The 12,662-nt window shown below is 33.9% G+C and overlaps 1 protein-coding gene across 12 annotated transcripts in view; it reads right to left on the reverse strand.

Annotated features, from left to right (window-relative positions):
• Window positions 1-12,662, reverse strand: part of epb41l3b (erythrocyte membrane protein band 4.1-like 3b) — a 64,129-nt gene that overhangs the window by 47,807 nt on the left and 3,660 nt on the right. For 3 of the 12 annotated variants that reach the window (XM_079612923.1, XM_079612932.1, XM_079612928.1), the window contains exon 1: window positions 4,586-4,766. The exons of 5 other annotated variants lie outside the window; for them this stretch is intronic. The gene's annotated coding sequence lies outside the window, so the exon portion shown is untranslated. Of the gene's footprint in view, window positions 1-4,585; window positions 4,767-12,662 lie in introns of those variants that run through there. 4 more of the 12 variants (XM_079612933.1, XM_079612927.1, XM_079612922.1 and 1 more) reach the window with 2 other exon arrangements.

Consider the following 12,662-nt stretch of genomic DNA (forward strand, 5'->3'; position numbering starts at 1 on the left):
CTCGGTGAGTGGCACAGTTTTGTAAACGAACATTATTGGCTGTTTTAATGACATTTTCGGACATGCCCATTGACTCCAATGTTAAATGGGTCCATGGCCAATTCTTTTATAGTCAAAAACTCGAGAGAGGAACCATTGTCAAAAAAATGTTGTCCACCACTCTTGTTCATCCAAAACAAACTACAATATATACTCAAGGTGTTAAATACCGGAATTATCCTTTAAGCATTTGCCTATTTAAATCCAAACAGCGACTTTTTTTTCTTGGCAGGTCAGTGCATGTCTGTATTATGTAACGTGTGTTGCCTTAAGCGAAGATGTTTATTAACTGGAACTCAAGTATTTTCCATCATTTTGACAGACGATAAATATTGCATTTACCTGCCTCAGAAACATTCAAACACTGCTAATAGTCAAAAGGGGAGACAAGTTTACAGCATTAGTTAGGAGAGATTTTTCCTTAAGAATATCAAACTATCGGCAGATATCATTCTGAATAATCGGCAGATATCATTCTGAATAATCGGCAGATATCATTCTGAATAATCGGCAGATATCATTCTGAATAATCGGCAGATATCATTCTGAATAATCGACTATCGGTATCGGCAGATATCATTCTGAATAATCGGCAGATATCATTCTGAATAATCGGCTATCGGCAGATATCATTCTGAATAATCGGCTATTGGTATCGGCAGATATCATTCTGAATAATCGGCAGATATCATTCTGAATAATCGGCAGATATCATTCTGAATAATCGGCAGATATCATTCTGAATAATCGGCAGATATCATTCTGAATAATCGGCAGATATCATTCTGAATAATCGGCTATCGGTATCGGCAGATATCATTCTGAATAATCGGTTATCGGCAGATATCATTCTGAATAATCGGTTATCGGCAGATATCATTCTGAATAATCGGCTATCGGTATCGGCAGATATCATTCTGAATAATCGGCTATCGGTATCGGCAGATATCATTCTGAATAATCGGCAGATATCATTCTGAATAATCGGCTATCGGCAGATATCATTCTGAATAATCGGCTATCGGTATCGGCAGATATCATTCTGAATAATCGGCAGATATCATTCTGAATAATCGGCTATCGGCAGATATCATTCTGAATAATCGGCTATTGGTATCGGCAGATATCATTCTGAATAATCGGCAGATATCATTCTGAATAATCGGCTATCGGCAGATATCATTCTGAATAATCGGCTATCGGCAGATATCATTCTGAATAATCGGCTATCGGGATCGGCAGATATCATTCTGAATAATCGGTTATCGGTATCGGCAGATATTATTCGGAATAATCGGCTAGCGGTATTGGTGCATCTCTAGTCTAAAGAATATAAAATCATTCTTCTCGCTGATAACTACCTTCTCTCTCTTTTCATTTCAAAAACGGAATTACATTCATAACGGTTTCTACATTAAAATTCACATAAATTATTTATCAATTACTACTAGTACTACATTGAAAAAAAGGTATAGAAACAATTTTGACTCAGAAATTGCTTGTAAATTTCACAAATAATTGAAACCGTGTATAACAGCTGAAATAGTATTTTCTTGTAAAATGTGCTCCAATCATTTTTAAGGCTATTTAAAAAAAAAAAAAAAATCACACTATTGCTCTTGTAATAAAACCCCCATTCTCTGTAAACATTCTGTAAAATTTCAGGAATTTCCCTTCAGGGATCAATAAACTACGCCCATCTAACCGAAATGACAGACTCAGAGAAACACTGAGCTGTGAAATATGCAGGAAGAAAAACCTTCAGATCCGGTCGCTCTTAACCAGTCTGGGCAAAACTAGAACCTGGAGACACACGGTCCACCCTGAAAACCAGTCCATTAACTCGGCACAGATGGGTTAAACCCTCTTAAAGGCTTAAACTCACTCCCATCAAAAACGCAATGGAGACGCAGTCTGAGCCGTCTGTGACCAGATAATGCAGAGTTCATGGGCAAGTTTGTGTTAATCCCTTTATTACTCAATTTCACATAAACTTCACAGGAATAACCAACTTTATACACTATGCATTGAGTGACAGACAATAAATTAGAAATGCACGATATATCGGCCGATATATGTAAATTTTTAATGAAAATTTTACCATTAAAGTCGATAAATAATTGATTATTCCCTTCAGATGCGCATTGTTCACCATGTCCATGATGGGATTGAATTGCTATATGATTGAAATCACTTCAAAGCGCACGTCTGTCATAAAGGCTACATCAAACTATTATAATGAGAACATCATAAGTGTGCGTGAGACAGATTTTAATGGGGAGACTTTTGTTTTTGTAATCAGGCTCTTAAATATTGTATATTTTTATTTATTTATATTTATCGGCCAATATAACGGTCATCGGCTTTCAAAATATAAACAATTATCGGTTATCGGCATCACCAAAATTTTCATATCGGTGCATCCCAACAATAAAATCACTTTATACTTCTTAAAAACTACAGAATAAAAGCATAATTGTGACCCAGGATCACAAAACCAATCATAAGCCGCACGGGTGTATCTGTGGCAATAGCAACTATACATTGTATGGGTCAAAATTATAAATTTTTCTTTTATGCCAAAAATCATGAGGATATTAAGATCATGTTCATGAAGATATTTAGTAAATGTCCTACCGTAAATATATAAAACATGTATGTTTGTGAGTGAATGCAGCACAATCGTGAACATAAATGCACAACTTTAAAGCAGATTTTCTCAATGTTTACATTTTTTTGCTCCTCAGATTCCAGATTTTCAATAGTTGTGTCTCGACCAAATATTGTCCTATCCTAACAAACCACACATCACTGGAGAGATTATTTATTCAGCTTTCAGATGATATATTAATCTTAATTTCTAAAAATTTACCCATGTGACTGGTTTTGTCATCCAGGGTCACAATTATGGTATAATCCTTCTAGCCTACAGAAACTACGAGGTTACCATGGCCTACTGGTTAAAGATCAGTGCTGGTAATCAAAAGCTCAATTTTAATCACACTTAAACCAACGTTACTCAGACCCGTAATACATGCATTGAGAATCAACAAACTTTCTGTACACATTCACACATTCTATTCGAGGACAATGTTTCTGGATCAATACAGAATATTGATTTACAATCAGCCGCATTCTACAAGTGACTCTTGGAATGTAAGAAACATGGTTCTAAACATTCCTGTAAGCATGCTTCTCAAATCAACAAAGAATTAAAAGATTTGTTTGATCTTTTGTGTTTGCAGCATTTAACTTCATAGTTTTGTCACGATGCATTATGTCAGAGTAAATGGTGTGCAGAAAAAGATGATGATATATATATATATATATTATTTTAACAATATATTAAACACTTTTTTTATTTTGTATTATCAAATTTGTATTCATTTTAAATGTATTGCATTCTAGTGTGTTGTTATTGCTTATTCATTTAATTAAAAATGATATATAAATCCAATACATTTATGTTGTTCGATTATGAAACAAAACTAAATACATTTGATTAAAATAAATAATAATTAACATTTTATTTTCTGTTTGCAGCATATAACTTCATAGTTTTGTCACGATGCATTATGTCAGTGTAAATGGTGTGCAGAAAATTTTTTATATATATATATATATATACACACATACATATATAAAACAATTTTTTATTCAAATTTATTTATCATTAAATTTATATTTATTCTAAATGTATTGCATTCTGATGTGTTGTTATTCATTTGAATAAAATGATATTTATTTTCATTTATTTTTAAAATCAAATACATTTATGTTGTTCGATTATGAAACAAAAATAAATATATTTGATTATAATAAATAATAATAAAAATAAATAACTTCAATTTGATTTAAATAAATAATAAATGAACAGATTAATAGGGAAGTCCATACCACAACTGTAGCGAGGAACGATAATATCTTGCAGAATGTTTCTTTTCCCAGCTGACGAACGATAAAAACATTGACAACCAATCAGAATCCTGCAAAGACTTTAAAGAGCTCGAGCATTTAAACTGCAGAACGCACGACAATAATAAACAGAACGCTATTGTTAGTTAACGCTAATATAGTTGGTAGTGTGTGTGTCAACCCGAATTCAGTGCAAGTTTGCTTCATAACAATCAGACTCTGCTTTCCCACATCAAAACGGATCATATGCGATCAAATCTACAAGCGTTCCGAGTAAAAAACGCGTGAGAACTTACTTACGCGTCAAATAAATAACAACAATAATACAGAACACATTTTATGTCAGTATTTCTGGGTAAATCACTACTGTTTAAACAGCGCAGAAACCAGGATATAGCCTATGAATAAGTGTCCTTATAAAACATCCGTAATATTAAACGATCGCGTGTATATATTTTACGCAGATGTTTCCTATATGCAAACGCGTCTTCTAAACACAAACGCCACAGAAAAAGCGAAAACAACGCACAGATTTATTCCATCCAGAACGTTCAGTGGATTTACTCCCGCATCTGTAGGGAAATGTGTCACTCAAACGCGTTCGTAAACAACGCGAGCGCATGGACGTTACCGTGGGTTCCGCGGCGTTCGCGTTCCTCTCCCCGGGGTTTGCGCTCTTCTCTCGCCGCTCGAGGAGCGTCTGACAGCGGCCACGGGAAGCTCGAGTCTCCGGTAAAGCTTCGGTGGTGGGAACCGGGAGGAGGAGCGCGCGCGCGCGGGGCGGGACCGGGGATTCAAACTCACGTCACTGTACGGACGCGCGAGATCACGTGATCTCGGCTATGACGCAGGAGGAATGTTGTGGGAGTGTAAAATATCTCTGTGTACAGTAACAGCAATAACGTAAAAATAAGTTTAATATAAAATTACAAGTTATTATAGGCTAATCAAGTATTTTTTTTCTACTGACTGTAGAAGTTCTATAGATGCAAGTTAGATATGAATTTATTTATTATCAAATAATTGTAATCAATTTATTAATTAATTTGCTTAGTACATTGCTGTTCTTATTTGTATTTATTTAATTTAATTTAAATACTTGTTTTTATTTAGATTTAAATTTAATTCCTTCTCAATTGATTTTAATCAAATGTGTTAATTTATTATTTATTAATTTAAATAAAATAGTATTTATTTGTATTATTTTAATAAAATAAGTAAATCTGATTAAAATAAAAAATAATAAAATAAATGAAAACTATTCTATTTAAATAATTAAATAATAAATGGCTTAGAATAAATAAAATTTAAATATTTTAATCTTATTTTTATTTAATGAAATCAAATGTTACTTATTTAATTGTATCAATAGTGTTTAATTTATGTGGTTACTTTTTTTTTTGCTTAAATGCATTTATTTATAATAATGTTTTTAGTATTTATATAATTAATTTTAATTTAATTTGTTAATTTATTATTTTTATAATAGGCTATAATATTATTATATTATTAAATAAATTTGTATTTGTTCAATATTTTTATTTTAATTGAATGTATTTATTTAGTTAGTTTAGCTTAAAAATCTAACTAAATACATTTGATTTAAAAAAAAATGTTTATTTAAATAAACACATTGGTTAAAAACAAATGGCTTAATATATAGGCCTATATTTTTAAATAATTTGCAAACATTTCTTTAAACTTTTCCACGGACCCCTGTTTGAAATGCCCCTATATTTTTTCTCCTCACCAAAAATCATGACATGTTTTGTCACACACTCCCAGTGGTCACTGTACAGTATATACATGCAACTACACTAAACTCAGATCTATTTTGCACGCACGCGCACACGCGCGCGCACACACACACAGGCGGTTTAACACGCATTTGGATTTCAAGGCATTAAAGTAAATCTACTAGGATACGAAAGTATTAAAATGCTAAACCTGAAGACACCAACACACGTGCAATTGTTTTCTCATAAGTACAGATCAATACTTATACACGGGTTAAGACAAATAGCTAAATGGTGATAAATTATGTTATGGAAGTTAGTTTGGTAACACTTTACAGTGTTTAACATTATGAACTAACAATAAACAACACTTCATTCAACAAAATTTTATTTGTTTACATTAGTTTCTGCATTATGAACTAACATGAACAAACAAACAATTGTATTTTTAGTAACTAACATTGAATAAATGCTGAAATTTAAAAATATTTTGCTAGTACATGTGAAATAATGAATTAACTAATGTTAAGAAAATAGACCTTATTGTAAAGTTTTACAGATGGTTTCTGCCGCAAAAAAAAAAAAAGAAAAAAAAAAGAAAAGTTATTTGCAACTTTTTCATCTCACAATTTGGACTTTATATTTAAACACACAATTGAATAGAATAAAAATCAGATATGAGATTTTATATCTTAATTTATTTAAATATTTATTTTAATCAAACTTAGTTCAATTATGTTTTTAAGTTTATATCAGAACTCACAATTATGAGACAAATATCAGAATTGAGAGTTTAAATTTTTATTTATTTAAATCAAGTTACATTTGTTTTAATTGATTTATGTAATCTAATTTGTAAATGTATTATTTGTTTAAACAATTTTATTCATTTTAATCGATTTATTTTAATCTAACTTTTTGATTTATTATTTATTTATTTAAATTAAAGTTACATTTTTATTATAATCAAATTAATTAATTTAGTTCAATCACATTTTTTTACACTGCTAAGTTTATAGCCTATCTGAACTCACAATTACAAGAAAAATATCATAATTTAATTTACTTGTATTTATTTAAATTCAAATTGTATTTAATTTAATCGATTTATTTAATTTAATTGTTAATAAATTAATTATTTATTAATATATTATAAATTAATTTATTATATTAATTTTAATCGATTTATTTTAACTTGATTTATTATTTATTTGTTTAAAATAAAATTCTATTTTTGTTCTAAAAAAATGAATTAATTTAGTTAGTTCAAATATATTTTGTATTTATTTTATAAAAATTACACTAAGTTTAATTAATAAATTTTAATCTAATATGTAATTTTTTATTTATTAATTTAAATAAAACTGTTTTATTAAATATGTATTTATATATATTTGTATGCTGATAAGTTTTATATTTCATAATTCTGACTTTTTTTCCAGAATTGAGAGATATAAACTTGCAGCTCTGAGTCAGAACACTGAGATATGAAGCGAGTGTGTTATTGTGTGTCAGGAAAATCCTCCACAAGCGGCTCATGCGCTGTGAAGAACAGTGTGTGTGTTTCAGCTTCACTCCCGAACATCACATTATGTTTCTTTGTAAACCAGAAGTAAACGGGTGTGAAGAACGTTTCATTAACAAAGACTGACAATCAGACACTAGATTATAATCCAAACAAACACTGTGTGTGTGTGTGTGAGTGAGTGTGTGTGTGTGCGTGTGAGAGAGAGACAGTGTGTGTGTGTGTGTGTGTGTGTGTGTGTGTGTGTGAGAGAGAGAGAGAGAGAGACAGTGTGTGTGTGTGTGTGTGTGTGTGTGTGTGTGAGTGTGTGAGAGAGACAGTGTTTGTGTGTGTGTGTGAGAGAGAGAGAGACACAGTGTGTGTGTGTGTGTGAGAGAGAGACACGGTGTGTGTGTGTGTGTGTGAGAGAGAGACACAGTGTGTGTGTGTGTGTGTGAGAGAGAGACACAGTGTGTGTGTGTGTGTGTGTGAGAGAGAGACACAGTGTGTGTGTGTGTGTGTGTGTGAGAGAGAGAGAGAGACAGTGTGTGTGTTTGAGAGAGACAGTGTGTGTGTGTGTGTGTTTGAGAGAGACAGTGTGTGTGTGTGTGTGTGTGTTTTAGAGAGAGACAGTGTGTGTGTGTGTGTTTGAGAGAGAGACAGTGTGTGTGTGTGAGAGAGGGAGAGAGAGACACAGTGTGTGTGTGTGTGTGTGTGTGTGTGTGTGTGTGTGTGTGAGAGAGAGAGAGAGACAGTGTGTTTGTGTGTGTGTGTGAGAGACACAGTGTGTGTGAGCATTCAGAAAAATGCGCACCCCTAGTTCCTCCGTCTATGGCCCATGACTACGATGATGAGCATTTACTCGCTACTTTAAAAAAACGCGGGTCAGGAAGCGGGTCGGGTACAATATTTTCTTTCTTTTTTTTGCGGTCTGAGTTGCGGGCGGGTTAGTTGAAAACGGGTGCGGGTTGTTTATACATTGACCCGCGCATTACTGGTGTGTGTGTGAGAGAGAAAGAGAGCGTGCGTGTGTGTGTGTGAGAGAAAGAGAGCGTGCGTGTGTGTGTGTGTGTGTGTGTGTGTGTGTGAGAGAGAGACTGTGTGTGTGTGTGTGTGTGTGTGTGTGAGAGAGAGAAAGAGAGCGTGCGTTTGTGTGTGTGTGTGTGTGAGAAAGAGAGCGTGCGTTTGTGTGTGTGTGTGTGTGTGTGTGAGAGAGAAAGAGAGCGTGCGTGCGTGTGTGTGTGTGTGTGAGAGAGAAAGAGAGAGAGTGTGTGCGTGTGTGAGACAGTGTGTGTTTGTGTGTGTGAGAGAGAGACTGTGTGTGTGTCTGTGTGAAAGAGAGCGTGCGTTTGTGTGTGTGTGTGTGTGTGAGAGAAAGAGAGCGTGCGTGCGTATGTGTGTGTGTGTGAGAAAGAGAGAGAGTGTGTGCGTATGCGTGAGACAGACTGTGGGTGTGTGTGTGTGTGTGTGAGAGAGAAATACTGTGTGGGTGTGTGTGTGTGTGTGTGTGTGTGTGTGTGTGTGTGTCCATTCATGAGATATGTTTATTTTCAAATTAGAGAAAGCTATTTATTGTAAAGGAGGAATCATTAGAGAATAAGGGAAGTGCAGTTATTACAGAAGTGGACGAGTTCGGACACAGACGAGGATCGGCATCGTAACTAAGAATATTACACACATTTCAGTGACAGAAATACAGCAGATCGTCAAAAACTACAAAATAATCACACACACACCCTCTCTCGCCTGGAGCCACAGGAGTCATGTCACCACACACACACACACACACACACACACACACACACACACACAGGTGAAGTGGATGGCACTATAACAGAAAAAAGACAAGTTTACACTCGCTGGAAGCAGTTCCTCCCTCTCACTCACACACACACACACACACACACCCTCACACACACATACTGTACACTCCCACACACACTCACCCTCTCTTGCCTGGAGCCACTGCGCACACACACACCCTTGTCCGGAGCCACAGGAGTCCACACACACACACACACACACACCTTCTCTCTCTCTGCTTGTTTGGGAAAGTCACAGAAGTTTCTCGTCAGCATGAAAACACAAACTGAGTATTTGCTTCATTAATCCCCGTTTCTGTGAATGATTCATTAGTGCAGTTATAGAGTCAGTGTTCCTCTGCTCAGTTCTTCTCTATATCAGAGTCAGTGTTTCTGAACTCACTGTAGTCTCGAGTTTCTCCCGGGAACGAACACGTCTCAATATTCCTCATTATAATAATTAATGCGCAGAATAAAGGGGCGGGGCCTGGGTGAGTTAGTTAGTAGTGTGTTAAACTGGCGGTTATGGTAAGAGGCGGGGCATTTCCCAAACACACTCGACCAATCACAGCACACTGCTCCAGCCGACCAATCAGAGCACAGTGTGCTTTTCAGGAGGAGGGGCTTCATAGAGACAGGAAGTGAACAGAGCGTTACTGACAGACTGGGAAGAGAGGAGCCGCAACACTGGAGAACATGAGGAGAATAATCAACATTCCAGTTCTAGTCGAGCCTGAGAACACAATAAAGCCCAGAATAATAATAATGATTGACAGTCTCTGTGCTGACGGTAAATCTGCATAATGAGGATCTGCTGACATTGACCGTTAGTGCTGACGTCATGAGTTATCTTTAAACCAGTTTTCAACAAGATGACCGCATATGACCTTTGGATAGCGGAAATATCTGGGACGGCATATTCTTCATATTGCAAGACAAGGACAAGGAAGAACACACACACAGTACAGAGTCCGAACACTGAGATATCATCACTACTCCGTTATTACACGTGTCACAGAAACACAGCTTTGAGCATTATGCTTATTTTCATATTCATATTCATATTCATAAGGGGGTTTTCTCGTTGGAAAGGAAATGCTGTCAAGAACACGCGCAGGTCATATTTCACACAGATCAGATTTCAAACAGAAATGCAACATTATATTTTTGCATGAAGAACAAAGCCTATTTTAAGATATATATATATTTTTACATTTTGGAAATATCATTTTCATTACTGTAATACAAAAAAAATGTTTTATAGAATCATTATTGAATTACAAAAATACAAAACAAATCAAACGGAAAATTCATAAATTCATAAATGACATTAATGAGAATTTTGGGGTTAAATGTGACGTTTTGATTTATTAAACAATGCAAAGTTAAATGAAAGTCACTTTTACCAGTGTTAATTTAGTTTTTTTATAGTTATATTAATATTTTGAATTAGCCTTTATTTTTATATTTTTAGCTTATTTTTTTTGTAATTTTGTTGTGTGCTTTTGTCATTTTACTAGTTATTATGTTGTTTTAAATATTGCTATGTTTATTTCAGTTTTAGTTTTCTTCATTTATTTCCAATTTTAGTGCTTCAGCTTCAACTTATTTCAGTTTATTGCCAAAGCAATATTTTAATTTTCATTTAGTTTAAGTTTTTCAACTAATATTGAAATTGATTTCAGGTTTATTTCAATAAACATTAATGTTTTTAACAGCTTTGGGTTTAAATCATAAAATAAAATAAAATGAATAAAATAGAAATACATTTTTTTTTTTGGGGGGGGGGGGGGTGTACAATCTATAAATCAGCCATGATGCAGAAAAATCACACAGCAATGAAGAGTTTCATTGAAAAATTATTAGTAAAAAAAAAAAAATGGATTCATTGATTGTACAGTATTGTAAAAATTGTGGAAACAAATGGATCATAATTATTGCATATAGGCTAAATATTAGGTAGTCCCATTAAATTCCCTCAAAATACCAAATTTGAAGAAAATATTATTGTACAAAAATACATAAAATTGATTTTGCTGAAAGATAAAATATTAGAGGTGTCATACTTTATAAAATGGATCATAATTATTTCATAAATATTACGTAGTACCATAAAATTCCCTCATAATTATTTCATAAATATTACGTAGTACCATAAAATTCCCTCAAAGTACAAAATATTAAATCCAAAAATAGTATTAAACAAAAATATATAAAATTGATTTCACTGAGAGAAAAAAAAAATGTACATTTGGAGTTCTCATAATTATTCCATAAATAATATTACATAGTGCCATGACAAATCCATGAAAATACAAAATATTAAATAAATAAAAATGATTGAACAAAAATATATATTGATTGTACTGAGAGAGAAAAAAAAAGAAGTTACATTTGGAGGTGTCATAATTGTTTCATAAATATTACGTAGTACCATAAAATTCCCTCAAAATATTAAATAAAATATTATTGAACACAAAAATGTCATTGATTTTACTGGGGGGAAAAAAGAATAAAAAAAGTTACATTGTCCGGCCAAAGTACAAAATATTAAATAAAAAAATATTATTATTAAACAAAAATATATATTGATTGTACTGAGAGATAAAAAGTTACATTTGGAAGTGTCATAATTATTGCATAAATATTACGTAGTACCATAAAATTCCCTCAAAATACAAAATATAAAAAAAAAAAAATAATAATTTTTTTTATATATATATCATTGATTTTACTGAGATAATTTTTTTTACATTTGGGAGGTGTCATAATTATTGCATAAATATTACATAGTACCATAAAATTCCCTCAAAATACAAAATATTAAATAAAATATTATTGAACACAAAAATGTAATTGATTTTCCTGAAAAATAAAATAAAAGTGCCACTGTCCGGCCACTGTTGCGTGGGGATGAGCAGAGGGACGCATCCTCTGGCACTATAAATACCGGCCGGCCGGCTCCTGCCCGCGAGAACACCGTGTCTTTATAAGGGTAAGAGAAGCGCATCCGCGAGTCTTATCAGACCTTAGACTGAAGACAAGGTCTGAGCCGTTATCTGCACTTCTGCTGAGCTCACAGAACGCTCACGTGGAGCCGGATTCAGGAACTCGCAGACAAAAGTGCAAAATGAGCATGAATAAGTGTGAGCAAAGTCTACGAGGCCAGCGGTGCCGACTCAGCTGAACGCCGGAACAACAGCGTCGTGTGGACGACTCGGACCTTTGAGCGGCTCCTTATCACCCGATAAACAGGCACGTGACCTCTGACCCCGGCGAACTTCATCATCCTGCAGAGGACTGGCGTTAGGTAGAGGAAGGCTCTGGTTTCACCAACGGTCGGTCAATGTCAAGATCTCATCAGGGGTCAAAGGTAAAAGTTCAACCCTCCTGTTGCGGACAGGGTTATTATTGTTAACTTCTTTTATATCTGCATCATCTTTATATCACTTTTAGTTCACTTTATAACGTTTTAATTTTACTTGCTTTTATTTTTGTGATTATTTTAAAGGGGTGATGAACTGAGAAATCAAACTTTCCTTGAGCTTTTGACATATAAGAGGTCATCATACTATAAGAATATCCTGTATGTTTCAGAACTGAAGTTTTGTTAGTCCAATAAAAGCTGTTATTGACACCAGGCCCAGCGAACGACAGGTTTGTCAG

Source organism: Phoxinus phoxinus (assembly GCF_949152265.1).
Source record: "Phoxinus phoxinus genome assembly, chromosome: 5".
Lineage (NCBI taxonomy): Eukaryota > Metazoa > Chordata > Actinopteri > Cypriniformes > Leuciscidae > Phoxinus > Phoxinus phoxinus.